This window comes from Lissotriton helveticus, chromosome 1_1 (assembly GCF_964261635.1).
Source record: "Lissotriton helveticus chromosome 1_1, aLisHel1.1, whole genome shotgun sequence".
Classification (NCBI taxonomy): domain Eukaryota; kingdom Metazoa; phylum Chordata; class Amphibia; order Caudata; family Salamandridae; genus Lissotriton; species Lissotriton helveticus.
Window position 1 is genome coordinate 4,646,697 of NC_136057.1, and position 12,110 is coordinate 4,658,806.

Genomic DNA, 12,110 nt, shown 5'->3' on the forward strand with positions numbered 1-12,110 from the left:
TTGGCAGTTCGGGCTGGACTGTTCCCATGAGGCACAGGGTCAGACTGCTTTGCATATGGCCATGTCTGAATTGGGGTGGTGGAGTGAGCCAAAGAATGATGATGGATTATACCCAGATCAGTTGACTGGGGGTGAGTGTTTGATTTGCTCAAACATTACGTTCATCAGCCCCTTTGGTATCGCTTTGTTCGCCCTGAGTTGGCAGGGTATGCCCAGATTATTATTATTAATGAGTTTTGTATCGCGCGTGGTTACCCTTGGGCATCCCAGCGCTTATCCAGAGAGAGCAACCCTAGCAGAGACAACTCATTAAGCAGGGAACAGGTGAGTCTTTAAAAGTTTACGAAATCGTAGGATGCCAGTTTCAGAGCGCAGGGCAAGCGGAAGGGAGTTCCATAGAACTGCCACATTGACGGAGAATCTTCTACCGCCAGTCCTGGCCTTTCTTACTCTCGCGACTTGCAGGAGATGTTGGTGGTCTGAGCGAAGGGCACGGGGGGCCTTATAAGATTGAACCATACCCCGAAGGATGGGTGGCCCTTTCCCCTGCAGGATTTTGTGTGCCATGCAGAGTGCCTTGAACTTCACCCTCTCTCTGACTGGTAGCCAGTGAAGCGCCTTCAGCGCCGGACGGGCTGATTGCCACCTGGGAAGGTCTGTCAAAAGCCTGGCAGCGGCATTTTGTACTTGCTGCAGTTTGTTCAAAGTTGATTCTGGCGCCCCCAGAAACAGCGAATTGCTGTAATCCAGCCGGGAGATGATGAGCCCCTGGATTAATAGCCTCCTGGTGGCCATCGGAAGGAGGGGTAGGATCTTCCGGGCTGACCGGAGCATGTCAAAACACACGCCCGCGGTCTTTTTGGCGTGTGACTTAAAGGAAAGGTCCTGCTCCAGCCACACCCCCAAGCTCTTAATCTCCTGTTTAAGAGTAGGTGGCACTCCCAGGCAGCTAGGCCAGCTGTTTAGGGGCAGGGGAGGAGAGGAGTTCCCCAACATCATCAGTTCGGTTTTAGAACCGTTAAGTTTAAGGTCTGAATTGCACATCCAGGTAAAGATCTTGGCCAGGCATGCATGCAGCTGATCGGGTTGGTTCGCCAGCTGGGGGAGCCCTACCACCAACTGGGTATCATCAGCATAGCTGATGATCTTAATTCCCAGTGGAAGTACCACACTCTCCAGCGGGGCCATATAAATGTTGAACAAAGTAGGGCTCAACGATGAGCCCTGTGGCACACCACACTGGAGAGGGAACGATGTTGACTTCTCATGGCCTTCCCAAACCTCGAACGTTCGCTCTTCTAAAAAGGACGCAAGCCATTTCAGAGCCATCCCGGAGACCCCCACCCCCGACAGTCGCTGGAGTAGCACCTGATGGTTTACGGTGTCAAATGCCGCACTGAGGTCCAGGAGGATCACTGCCAATGATCCCCCTGAATCCAAAATGCTCCTGGCATTCTCCACGACTGCCAGCAGGGCGGAGTCCGTCCCCTGACCGGGGCGGAAGCCCGTCTGCGAGTCACCCAGGAGGGAGTTGTATTCCAGAAAACCCGATAGGCGCCTATTCACGAGTTTTTCCGCCACCTTACTAAGGCCAGGAAGTAAGGAAATGGGCCTAAAGTTCGCAAGGTCGGCGGGGTCTAGGCTAGGCCTCTTCAGGAGGGCCTTAACTACCGCTCCTTTCCAACTGGGGGGCACCACACCTTGAGTGAGGGATAGGTTTATAAGATCCGTCACTGGGCCGCCGATGGTAGGGGCTACCTGCTTCAGATATTTCATCGGGCCGGGTCTCTCGGAGACCCACTCTTCACCGAAGCCAGAGCCCCAAAAACTTCGTCCCCAGTGACTGGTCCAAAGGAGACCAGCTCTGCTGTCCTCACCCCGGGCCAAGACCCTAGGTTACCAACCGAGGGTGGCTCCTGGACTAACCGAGGGAGGGATGACAAGATGTTTTCTATCTTGAGTTTGAAAAAAGAGGCCAGTTCCAAACATTTCTCACGTGGGTTGTCATAAGAGACCGGAGGTTCGGGGGTCTTCAAGAGTTCTCTGATGACCTTAAATGACTCTTTAGATGAGTTAGAGTAAAGACCTATCCTCTCCTCAAAGAACCTAGATTTTGCTGCCCGGATGGCGGATTTGTAAACATTAAGGGCCGCCCGATATTCTCTCCGGCTCACTTCGCCCCAATCCTTCCTCCAGATCCGCTCCCGCCTCTTGCAGCCCTTCCTCTGTGTTCTAAGCTCTGGCGTGTACCAGGGGGCTGATCCCATTCTCCTACACCTAGTAAGTAGTCTTTTCTTAGGGAGGATAGTGTCCAGCGAGTTGGACAGCCAGGTATTTATATTCTCATCAACTACTAACGGGTCAGTCCCGAGGACGGGACGCCTCCAAATGTACTGCCCAGGTATCCACTGGGAGCCTAGACCAGGCTCTTTTCACCGTGAATACCCTAGGTGTAAATACCACTGGGGCATCATACTGCCACCGAGCCGGAATCACAAAATGGTCTGTCCAGGGCAGAGGCAGCGCGGGCAGAACTTGAAGGCGGTCAGAGTTTGAGAAAATGGGGTCGAGCAGATGTCCCTTTCCGTGCGTTGCGCCCGAATTGACCAGATTGATCTCGAATGCTTTGAGATCACGCTGCAGATCGACTCCCAGGGAGTTGTGAGGGTCATCGAAATGGATGTGAAAGTCACCTTGCTCACTCTACCAGTGGATTCAAGATAGCCTGGCTGATGAGGATTATGAATCCACAACCGGTCCCTTAATGCTTGTTTCCAGTCCAGGGAAGACATGGCTTGGCAGTTCGGGCTGTACTGTTCCCATGAGGCACAGGGACAGACTGATTTGCATATGGCCATGCCTGAGCTGGGGTGGTGGAGTGAGCTAAAGAATCACGATGGATTAAACCCAGATCAGTTGACTGGGGGTGAGTGTTTGATTTGCTCAAAAACTCCATCCATCATCCCCTTTGGTATCGCTTTGTTCGCCCTGAGTTGGCAGGGTATGCCCAGACGTGGGTCCCTTGCTCACTCTACCACTGGATTCAAGATAGCCTGGCTGATGAGGATTATGAATCTGAAACTGGTCCCAGAATGCTTGTGTCCAGTCCAGGGAAGACATGGCTTGGCAGTTCGGGCTGGACTGTTCCCATGATGCCCAGGGTCTGACTGATTTGCATATGGCCATGTCTGAACTGGAGTGGTGGAGTGAGCAAAAGAATGATGATGGATTAAACCCAGATCAGTTGACTGGGGGTGAGTGTTTGATTTGCTCAAACATTCCGTTCATCATCCCCTTTGGTATTGTTTTGTTTGCCCTGAGTTGGCAGGGTATGCTTAGACGTGAGTCCCCTGCTCACTCTACCACTGGATTCAATATAGCCTGGCTGATGAGGATTATGAATCCAGATCCATTCCCAGGATGCTTGTTTCCGCTCCAGGGAATACATGTCTTGGGAGTTCGGGCTGGACTGTTCCCATGAGGCACAGGGTCAGACTGCTTTGCATATGGCCATGTCTGAACTGGGGTGGTGAAGTGAGCTAAAGAATGATGATGGATTATACCCAGATCAGTTGACTGGGGGTGAGTGTTTGATTTGCTCAACCACTCCGTCCATTATCCATTTTGGTATTGCTTTGTTCGCCCTGAGTTGGCAGGGTATGCCCAGATGTGGGTCCCTTGCTCACTCTACCACTGGATTCAAGATAGCCTGGCTAATGAGGATTATGAATCCAAAACAGGTCCCACAATGCTTGTTTCGGGTCCAGGGAAGACATGGCTTGGCAATTCAGGCTGGACTGTTCCCATGAGGTACAGGGTCAGACTGATTTGCATATGGCCATGTCTGAACTGGGGTGGTGGAGTTAGCTAAAGAATGATGATGGATTGAACCCAGATCAGTTGACTGGGGGTGAGTGTTTGATTTGCTCAACCACTCCGTCCATAATCCCCTTTGGTATCTCTTTGTTCGCCCTGAGTTGGCAGGGTATGCCCAGACGTGGGTCCCTTGCTCACTCTACCACTGTATTCAAGATAGCTTGGCTGATGAGGATTTTGAAAAAGAAACCGGTACCAGGATGCTTGTTTCCGGTCCAGGGAAGTCATGGCTTGGCATTTCGGGCTGGACTGTTCCCATGAGGCACAGGGTCAGACTGCTTTGCATATGGCCATGTCTGAACTGGGGTGGTGAAGTTGGCTAAAGAATGATGATGGATTATACCCAGATCAGTTGACTGGGGGTGAGTGTTTGATTTGCTCACCCACTCCGTCCATCATCCATTTTGGTATCGCTTTGTTCGCCCTGAGTTGGCAGGGTATGCCCAGACGTGGGTCCCTTGCTCACTCTACCACTGGATTCAAGATAGCCTGGCTGATGAGGATTATGAATCCGAAACCGGCCCCAGGATGCTTTTTTCCGGTCCAGGGAAGACATGGCTGAGCAGTTCGGGCTGGACTGTTGCCATGAGGCACAGGGTCAGATTGATTTGCATATGGCCATGTCTGAACTGGGGTGGTGGAGCGAGCTAAAGAATGATGATAGATTAAACCCAGATCAGTTGACTGGGGGTGAGTGTTTGATTTGCTCTAACACTGGTCCATCATCCCCTTTGGTATAGCTTTGTTTGCCCTGAGTTGGCAGGGTATGCCCAGACGTGGGTCCCTTGCTCACTGTACCACTGGATTCAATATAGCCTGGCTGGTGAGGATTATGAATGCAAAACCATTTCCTGGATGCTTGCTTCTGTTCCAGGGAAGACATGGTTTGCAGTTCGGGCTGGACTGTTCCCATGTGGCACAGGGTGAGACTGATTTGCATCTGGTCATGTCTGAACTGGGGTGGTGGAGTGAGCTAAAGAATGATGATGGATTAAACCCTGATCAGTTGACTGGGATTGACTGTTGGATTTGCTCAAACACTGAAATGAAATGAAATGAAAGTGGGTTTTGTAAAGCGCATTACTACCCGAAGGCCTCGTAGCGCTATAATTGCATACTTCTGGGGGTCTACTGGTTTATTTAGAAAAAAGAAAAGTTTTAAGGGTTTTACGGAATTTTAAAAGATTGGAATCGTTCCGAATCGTGGGGGGTAAGGAGTTCCAAGTCACAGCCGCATTCAGGGAGAAGGAGCGTCCGCCCCACCTGGCCCGTTTGATTTTGCGTTTTGTTGCTAAAAAGGCCGTGCTTGAACGCAGTGATCTTTGCGGCTGGTAGGGTGTGGCTAAGGAACAGATCATTGCGGGGGCGTTTTTCCACATGGCCTTATGCATTATGCACATCGCCTTGAATTTTACTCTGGCTTGGATGGGCAGCCAGTGTAATTTTCTTAGGGCATCGGTGCCTGAGTGGCTAAGGGGCAGGCCTAGCAATAGACGTGCTGCTGCGTTCTGGGTGACCTGCAGCTTTTTAAGAGTGCTGGTCGGTGCACCCAGATATAGCGCATTCCCGTAGTCGAGGCGGGACAGGATGATGGCCTGGACCATTATCCTGCGGGCTTGAAAAGGGAGGAGTGGTAAAATTTTCCGCAACATGCGCATCAGCCCAAAGCAGGTGGCGGAGAGTATTGGTTGAAAGTGAGAGTATTATCCAGCTACATGCCCAAACTCTTAATTTGCTTTTTTGGTTCTGGGGGTGGGCCCATACAGACTGGCCATTGTAGAGGTGATCTGGGGTCAGCTGTGTTCCCCAGGAACATCAGTTCAATTTTGTCCCCATTAAGTTTTAAATGGGAAGAGGCCATCCATTCTGAAACAGCTACCAGGCAATTGTTCAAGTTCGACGGGGTGTGACCTGGCTGGTTCAGGGCCAGCACAAGCTGAGTGTCATCAGCATAGGTCACAATTTCAAAACCAAAAGGGTGAACGACCTCCGCCAATGGTTGCATGTAAACATTAAAAAGCGTGGGGCTCAGGGAGGAGCCCTGAGGCACGCCTTGATTAAGAGGCCAGGTTTTGGAATGAGTATCCCCCTCCACCACCTGGAATGTACGGTTTTCCAAGAAAGACTGTAGCCATAAGATGACGCTTCCCGTCACTCCAAGCTGTTTTAGTCGGGAGATAAGGATGTTACTATTTACGGTATCAAAGGCGGCACTTAAGTCCATCAGCATAATTGCTGTAGTGCCGCCTTGATCCATGTGCCTGCGGGCTAATTCTGTAACAGACAGCAGTACCGCCTCCGTCCCCAATTTTGGGCGGAAGCCAGCTTGAGAATCATGGAGCAGATGGTTGACTTCCAGGTAGGACATCAGACTGGTGTTGATATGTTTCTCAAGCAGCTTAACTACCCAAGGAAGGAGTGAGATGGGGCGGTAATTAGTCATTTTTCAAGGGTCAAGGTTGTTTTTTTTTAATAGGGCCCTGACTTGTGCACACTTCCAGATTTCTGGAACTCTCCCTGTAGTAATTGACATATTTACGATATTTAAAATTACTGGTCTGATGATATCCGCAATTTGAAGGAGATAGCGTGGAGGAGCCGGATCTAAAGGGGAGCCTGTTGTGACTTTCAGCATAAGAGTGTTAAGCGAGTTTTCTTCAAGTAATGGAAATTCAGCTAGTTGGCAGATCGTAGTTGGAGGAGGGGTATCTATTCCCCCTAGCTGTTGACTAACCAAGTCAAATGATGAAGAGATGGCCTGAATTTTTTGGTGGAAGTACTCCGCCTGATTGTCACAGCGAGTTTGGGCTTCACGAGAGTCCTGTAAATTGGAAGGGGTACTAATCAAGGATTTCGCAATCCGAAATATTTCCCTCGAGGAGTTGGCGGATGTTGTCATTTTTTCCTCGTAAAATAGAGCTTGTGCCAATATAATCTTAGCTTTGTATTTTTTAATTGCCTCTCGATGGCTACTTCTGTCCAGTTCCTTGAGAGTACGTCTCCAGGTTCTCTCAAGCTTCCGGCAATTTAGTTTTAATTCTTTTAATGCTGGAGTGTACCACAGTGATTTTTTGGACTTGGTTCTCACTTTGAGAGGTTTTTGGGGTACGATTGTGTCTAAGGTGGTCTGTAGCCAGTTAGCATAATGGGTGTAGAGTATGTCTACGTCGCCCCCGGTCTGTCGAGGGGTGGTAGAGAGGCACTCCACCCACTTATCTGTAGATAGTTTCGCCCAATCCCTTCCTCTAAATGTGGCTCGAGGAGGTACAGAGAGGGGGTTAGGTATGTGCCAGAGAAGTGGGACCAAGAAATGATCGGTCCATGGGAGCGGAACTGGGTTCCCAGTTTTAAGTCTCTGGTCATTACTTAGAACCGCATCTAGCAGGTGACCTTTATTATGTGTAGGTTCAAAACCCTTCTGGACAATTTGAATGGCTGCTAGACTGTTCAGAAAGGTGGTAGCCAGTGGATCCATAGGATCATCTAAGTGAATATTCATATCGCCCAAAACCGTAAAATGAGGCAGAGAGACGGCTGATTCCGCGACCTTAGAGGGGAGACAGTTCATAAAATCACCCATTTGGCCTGGAGGGCGGTAAATGAGTAGGCCAGAGAAGGTTAAGGTGGGGGATAGGTCAAGTGCGAAATTCATACTTTCGCAAGTAGGAATTGTCGCATAACTCGTTCTGCATTGATAACAGTCCTTAAAAAGTAGGCCTAATCCTCCTCCTCTGCCCTCTGCCCTATCAACCCTTTGTAGTCCGTAACCTTTCTGTAATATGGCGGTAATGTCAGGGTCAGCTTCTTCCCTTAACCAAGTTTCCGTTAGGAATATAGCGTCAGGGTTAATGTCCTCAAGGAGGATAGACATTTCCACTGCATGTTTGGTCAAAGAGCGACAGTTTAAAAGGAACATTTTAAAAGGGGGACTGATGGTCTCGGACTGCTCCAAAGTGGGGCTAGGTGTGTACTGACAATGGGGGCACTTTCCCACAGATGCATCTGGATATATAGAATGGCAGCATGAGGCCTCTAAGTTGGGCATGAGAGTTCTTAGTCGATCAGGAGTATACCATATCTGGGTGGGCAGATCCTCTAAAGGTTGAGCAGGGGGCCTGGCCCCTGGGCGCTGCAGGGCGCGGACGGGCGCAGACGGGCTTGCCTTTGGCGCGCCTTCGGCGCGCCGTCGGCGCGCCCGCTTCGCCTGCCCGCTGCGCGGACGGGATGGCCTATTGTTATTATCCATATTGAGGGAGAGTGGGAGGAGGGTGGGAGGGAGGAACAACTCGACCGGCAGCCTTACCCAACTCAAGATGACGGCCAAGATGGATCGAGCAACTAGTTTCCAGCGCCTAACAACAGCAGCGCTGTGCCAGGGAAGCTTAAGAGCAGCCTCGGAGCGACGCAAATCTCGCGCCGAGGTGTAGAAGATAATTTAAAAGATGCAAGCTAAAATATGTACAATTTTTAAAAAGCGCGTTATTTTTATTCAATAACGACCTGACAATGTTTAAAGTGGACAGCAAAGAACCCCCAGCTTCCGCCTCAGGGGAGAAGTGAGCAATGAAGCGCGGGGTGCTAAACACGCCCTTAAGTAATCTGGGAGGGCGGGAGGGAGGAACAACTCGACCGGCAGCCTTACCCAACTCAAGATGGCGGCCAAGATGGATCGAGCATCTAGTTTCCAGCGCCTAACAACAGCAGCGCTGTGCCAGGGAAGCTTAAGAGCAGCCTCGGAGCGACGCAAATCTCGCGCCGAGGTGTAGAAGGTAATTTAAAAGATGCAAGCTAAAATATGTAAAATTTTTAAAAAGCGCGTTATTTTTATTCAATAACGACCTGACAATGTTTAAAGTGGACAGCAAAGAACCCCCGGCTTCCGCCTCCGTTCATCATCCACTTTGGTATCGCTTTGTTTGCCTGAGTTGGCAGGGTATGCCCAGAAGTTGGTCCCTTGCTCACTCTACCCCTGGATTCAAGATAGCCTGGCTGATGAGGATTATGAATCCAAAACCGGTCCCAGGATGCTTGTTTCCAGTCCAGGGAAGACATGGCTTGGCAGTTCGGGCTGGACTGTTCCCATGAGGCACAGTGTCAGACTGATTTGCATCTGGTCATGTATGAACTGGGGTGGTGGAGTGAGCGAAAGAATGATGATGGATTAAACCCAGATCAGTTGACTGGGGGTGAGTGTTTGATTTGCTCAAACACTCTGTCCATCATCCCCTTTGGTATCTCCTTGTTTGCCCTGAGCTGGCAGGGTATTCCCAGACAAGGGTCCCTTGCTCACTCTACCACTGGATTCAAGATAGCCTGGCTGATGAGGATTATGAATCTGGAACCGGTCCCAGGATGCTTGTTTCCGGTCCAGGGTAGACATGGCTTTGCAGTTTGAGCTGGACTGTTCCCATGAGACACAGGGTCAGACTGATTTGCATATGGCCATGTCTGAACTGGGGTGGTGGAGCGAGCTAAAGAATGATGATGGATTAAACCCAGATCAGTTGACTGGGGGTGATTGTTTGATTTGCTCAAACACTCCGTCCATCATCCTCTTTGGTATCTCTTTGTTCGCACTGAGCCGGCAGGGTATGCCCAGACGTGGGTCCCTTGCTCACTCTACCAGTGGATTCAAGATAGCCTCGCTCATGAGGATTATGTATCCACAACCGGTCCCAGGATGCTTATTTCCGGTCCAGGGAATACATGGCTTGGCAGATCCGGCTGGACTGGTCCCATGAGGCACAGGGTCTGACTGATTTGCATATGACCATGTCTGAACTGGGGTGGTGGAGTGAGCTAAAGAATCATGATGGATTAAACCCAGATCAGTTGCCTGGGGGTGAGTGTTTGATTTGCTCAAACACTCCGTCCATCATCCCCTTTGGTATCGATTTGTTTGCCCTGAGTTGGCAGGGTATGCCTAGACGTGGGTCCCTTGCTCACTCTACCACTGGATTCAAGATAGCCTGGCTGATGAGGATTATGAATCTGAAACTGGTCCCAGAATGCTTGTGTCCGGTCCAGGTAAGACATGGCTTGGCAGTTCGGGCTGGACTGTTCCCATGACGCACAGGGTCTGACTGATTTGCATATGGCCATGTCTGAACTGGAGTGGTGGAGTGAGCAAAAGAATGATGATGGATTAAACCCAGATCAGTTGACTGGGGTTGAGTGTTTGATTTGCTCAAACATTACGTTCATCATCCCCTTTGGTATCGTTTTGTTCGCCCTGAGTTGGCAGGGTATGCTTAGACGCGAGTCCCCTGCTCACTCTACCACTGGATTCAAGATAGCCTGGCTAATGAGGATTATGAATCCGAAACCGGCCCCAGGATGCTTGTTTCCTGTCCAGGGAAGACTTCACTTGGCAGTTTGGGCTGGACTGTTCCCATGAGGCACAGGGTCTGACTGATTTGCATATGGCCATGCCTGAACTGGGGTGGTGAAGTGAGCTAAAGAATGATAATGGATTAAACCCAGATCAGTTGACTGGGGGTGAGTGTTTGAATTGTTCACACACTTCGTCCATCATCCCCTTTTGTTTCGGTGTGTAAGCGGCTGCATTGGTTGGTGAGTAGCTACATGAGTGTCTATATAGGTTATTGATTTGTTGTCTGAGTATCTGAATGGGTGCCTGAGAGTATGTGGGGGTGGTTGGGTGTGTGTGTGACTCTGTGCATAGATGTCTGAGTGGGTGATTCACTAGTTGTATGGATTCAAAAGTGCATCTGTAAAGGGCTGTATGTGTGAGTTAGTGTGCGTATGGGTGTGTTGGTGAATGAATGAATGTCTCAGTGTAATATGTGTAAGTAACTACATATGTTTTAAGGCAGTATATGTAATATGCACGTCCTCTCCTTGGATTCCGAATGATGCACAAAGGGGTCTACCTCCTGATGTCCCCAACTCTGGAACTCAGCACAGAGTAGTAAGGTAATCAGGCGAGGGAGGGTATTAGGAAGGGAACTGCGGGGAGAGGGATACCTGCAACAAAAAGGCATCTATTAGTACAGCTTACAATTCTGGCTACTCTCATATATATCTCGCTAGGTCTAAGCAAATACCTGGGCTTAGGTCGAGCCAATATCTGTATTCCGACAACGGCGTCAACAATCCTACTGGAGATACTTCTCTCCTTGACCTCAGGGTAATTCTACAACAAGAAGGCAGAACATTAGTCATCCATTCAATTCAACTAGCATTCCGCTACTAATTTAAATAAAACCATAAATATATATATATAAGTCCCAGGTAAGTGGTGAAGAGAACAAAAGGAAAAGGAAGATACCAGGGACCAGCTTGCCTTAGCGATCATCTTAGATTCAATATAGGAAGTTAATACACTCCGAAGAAAACAGGTATTCCCCAGACCATAGAACTATAAGTCTCAAAGTCTCTCACAGTAAATAAGGTCTCCCCTTACTTTCTCTAAAGAACTAATGCTTACCTCAGCGCAGTTCTTAAGCGTCCCGAGCCTAGGACTGACATCCACATGAGAAGAAGATTTCAACAAGCGCTTTTTCCAGCGCTGTATACTTCTTCTTCTCACCAAATTCCTTATGCTACAAAGAAAGGTTCTCTCATCCTGCCCTTCCCTCAGTGCGGCGACGAAATTGCTTTGTACTTAAAATCGCGCTTCCACAGCGCTGGAAACTAAACATAAACAGTTCCAAAAGTACCTTGACAGCAGCGCTTCCTTTAGCGCGGCGGAGGTAAAGAGTTCCCTTTGCAGACGCTTCCCTCAGCGCGGTAAAGAAAATTAAGAGAAAATGAGTCGCGCTCAGCCAGTGCTTGACTCGTACTTTCAAAATGACATCAATGGATATGTCTTCGCCGGCGCTTCCCTCAGCACGGCAAAGATCGGAATGGACAGGCAGTTCCAACCCAGCGAGCTTCAGCCGAAAACACGATCACTTCCAACCTCGAAGCACGGACCAGTGCTTAGGAACATCACTGGAACAGAACAGCAAAAGAATGGAAGGATCCTTGAACTGATGCTGAAACACAGAGAACACAGGATACCAGGACGAGCAGCCTCCAGCTGCTTGAACAGAATTACGCGCACTCCATCTTTAAGCTTGCTGGGTAATATAACCTTGGCTCCTCCTATGCCAAACAGGGATTCTGGGAGATGTAGTGTCAGTCTTCTGAGAAATCTGGTAGGCGCTTAGAGTCAGCGCCTGACAGTATATGTCAGTGTTGGAGTACATAAATGAGTATACATGAGAGTA

The 12,110-nt window shown here is 49.5% G+C and overlaps 1 protein-coding gene across 1 annotated transcript in view; it reads right to left on the bottom strand.

Annotated features, from left to right (window-relative positions):
- Positions 1 to 12,110, bottom strand: part of LOC144766764 (solute carrier family 22 member 7-like) — a 383,697-nt gene that overhangs the window by 111,131 nt on the left and 260,456 nt on the right. The window lies entirely within an intron of this gene.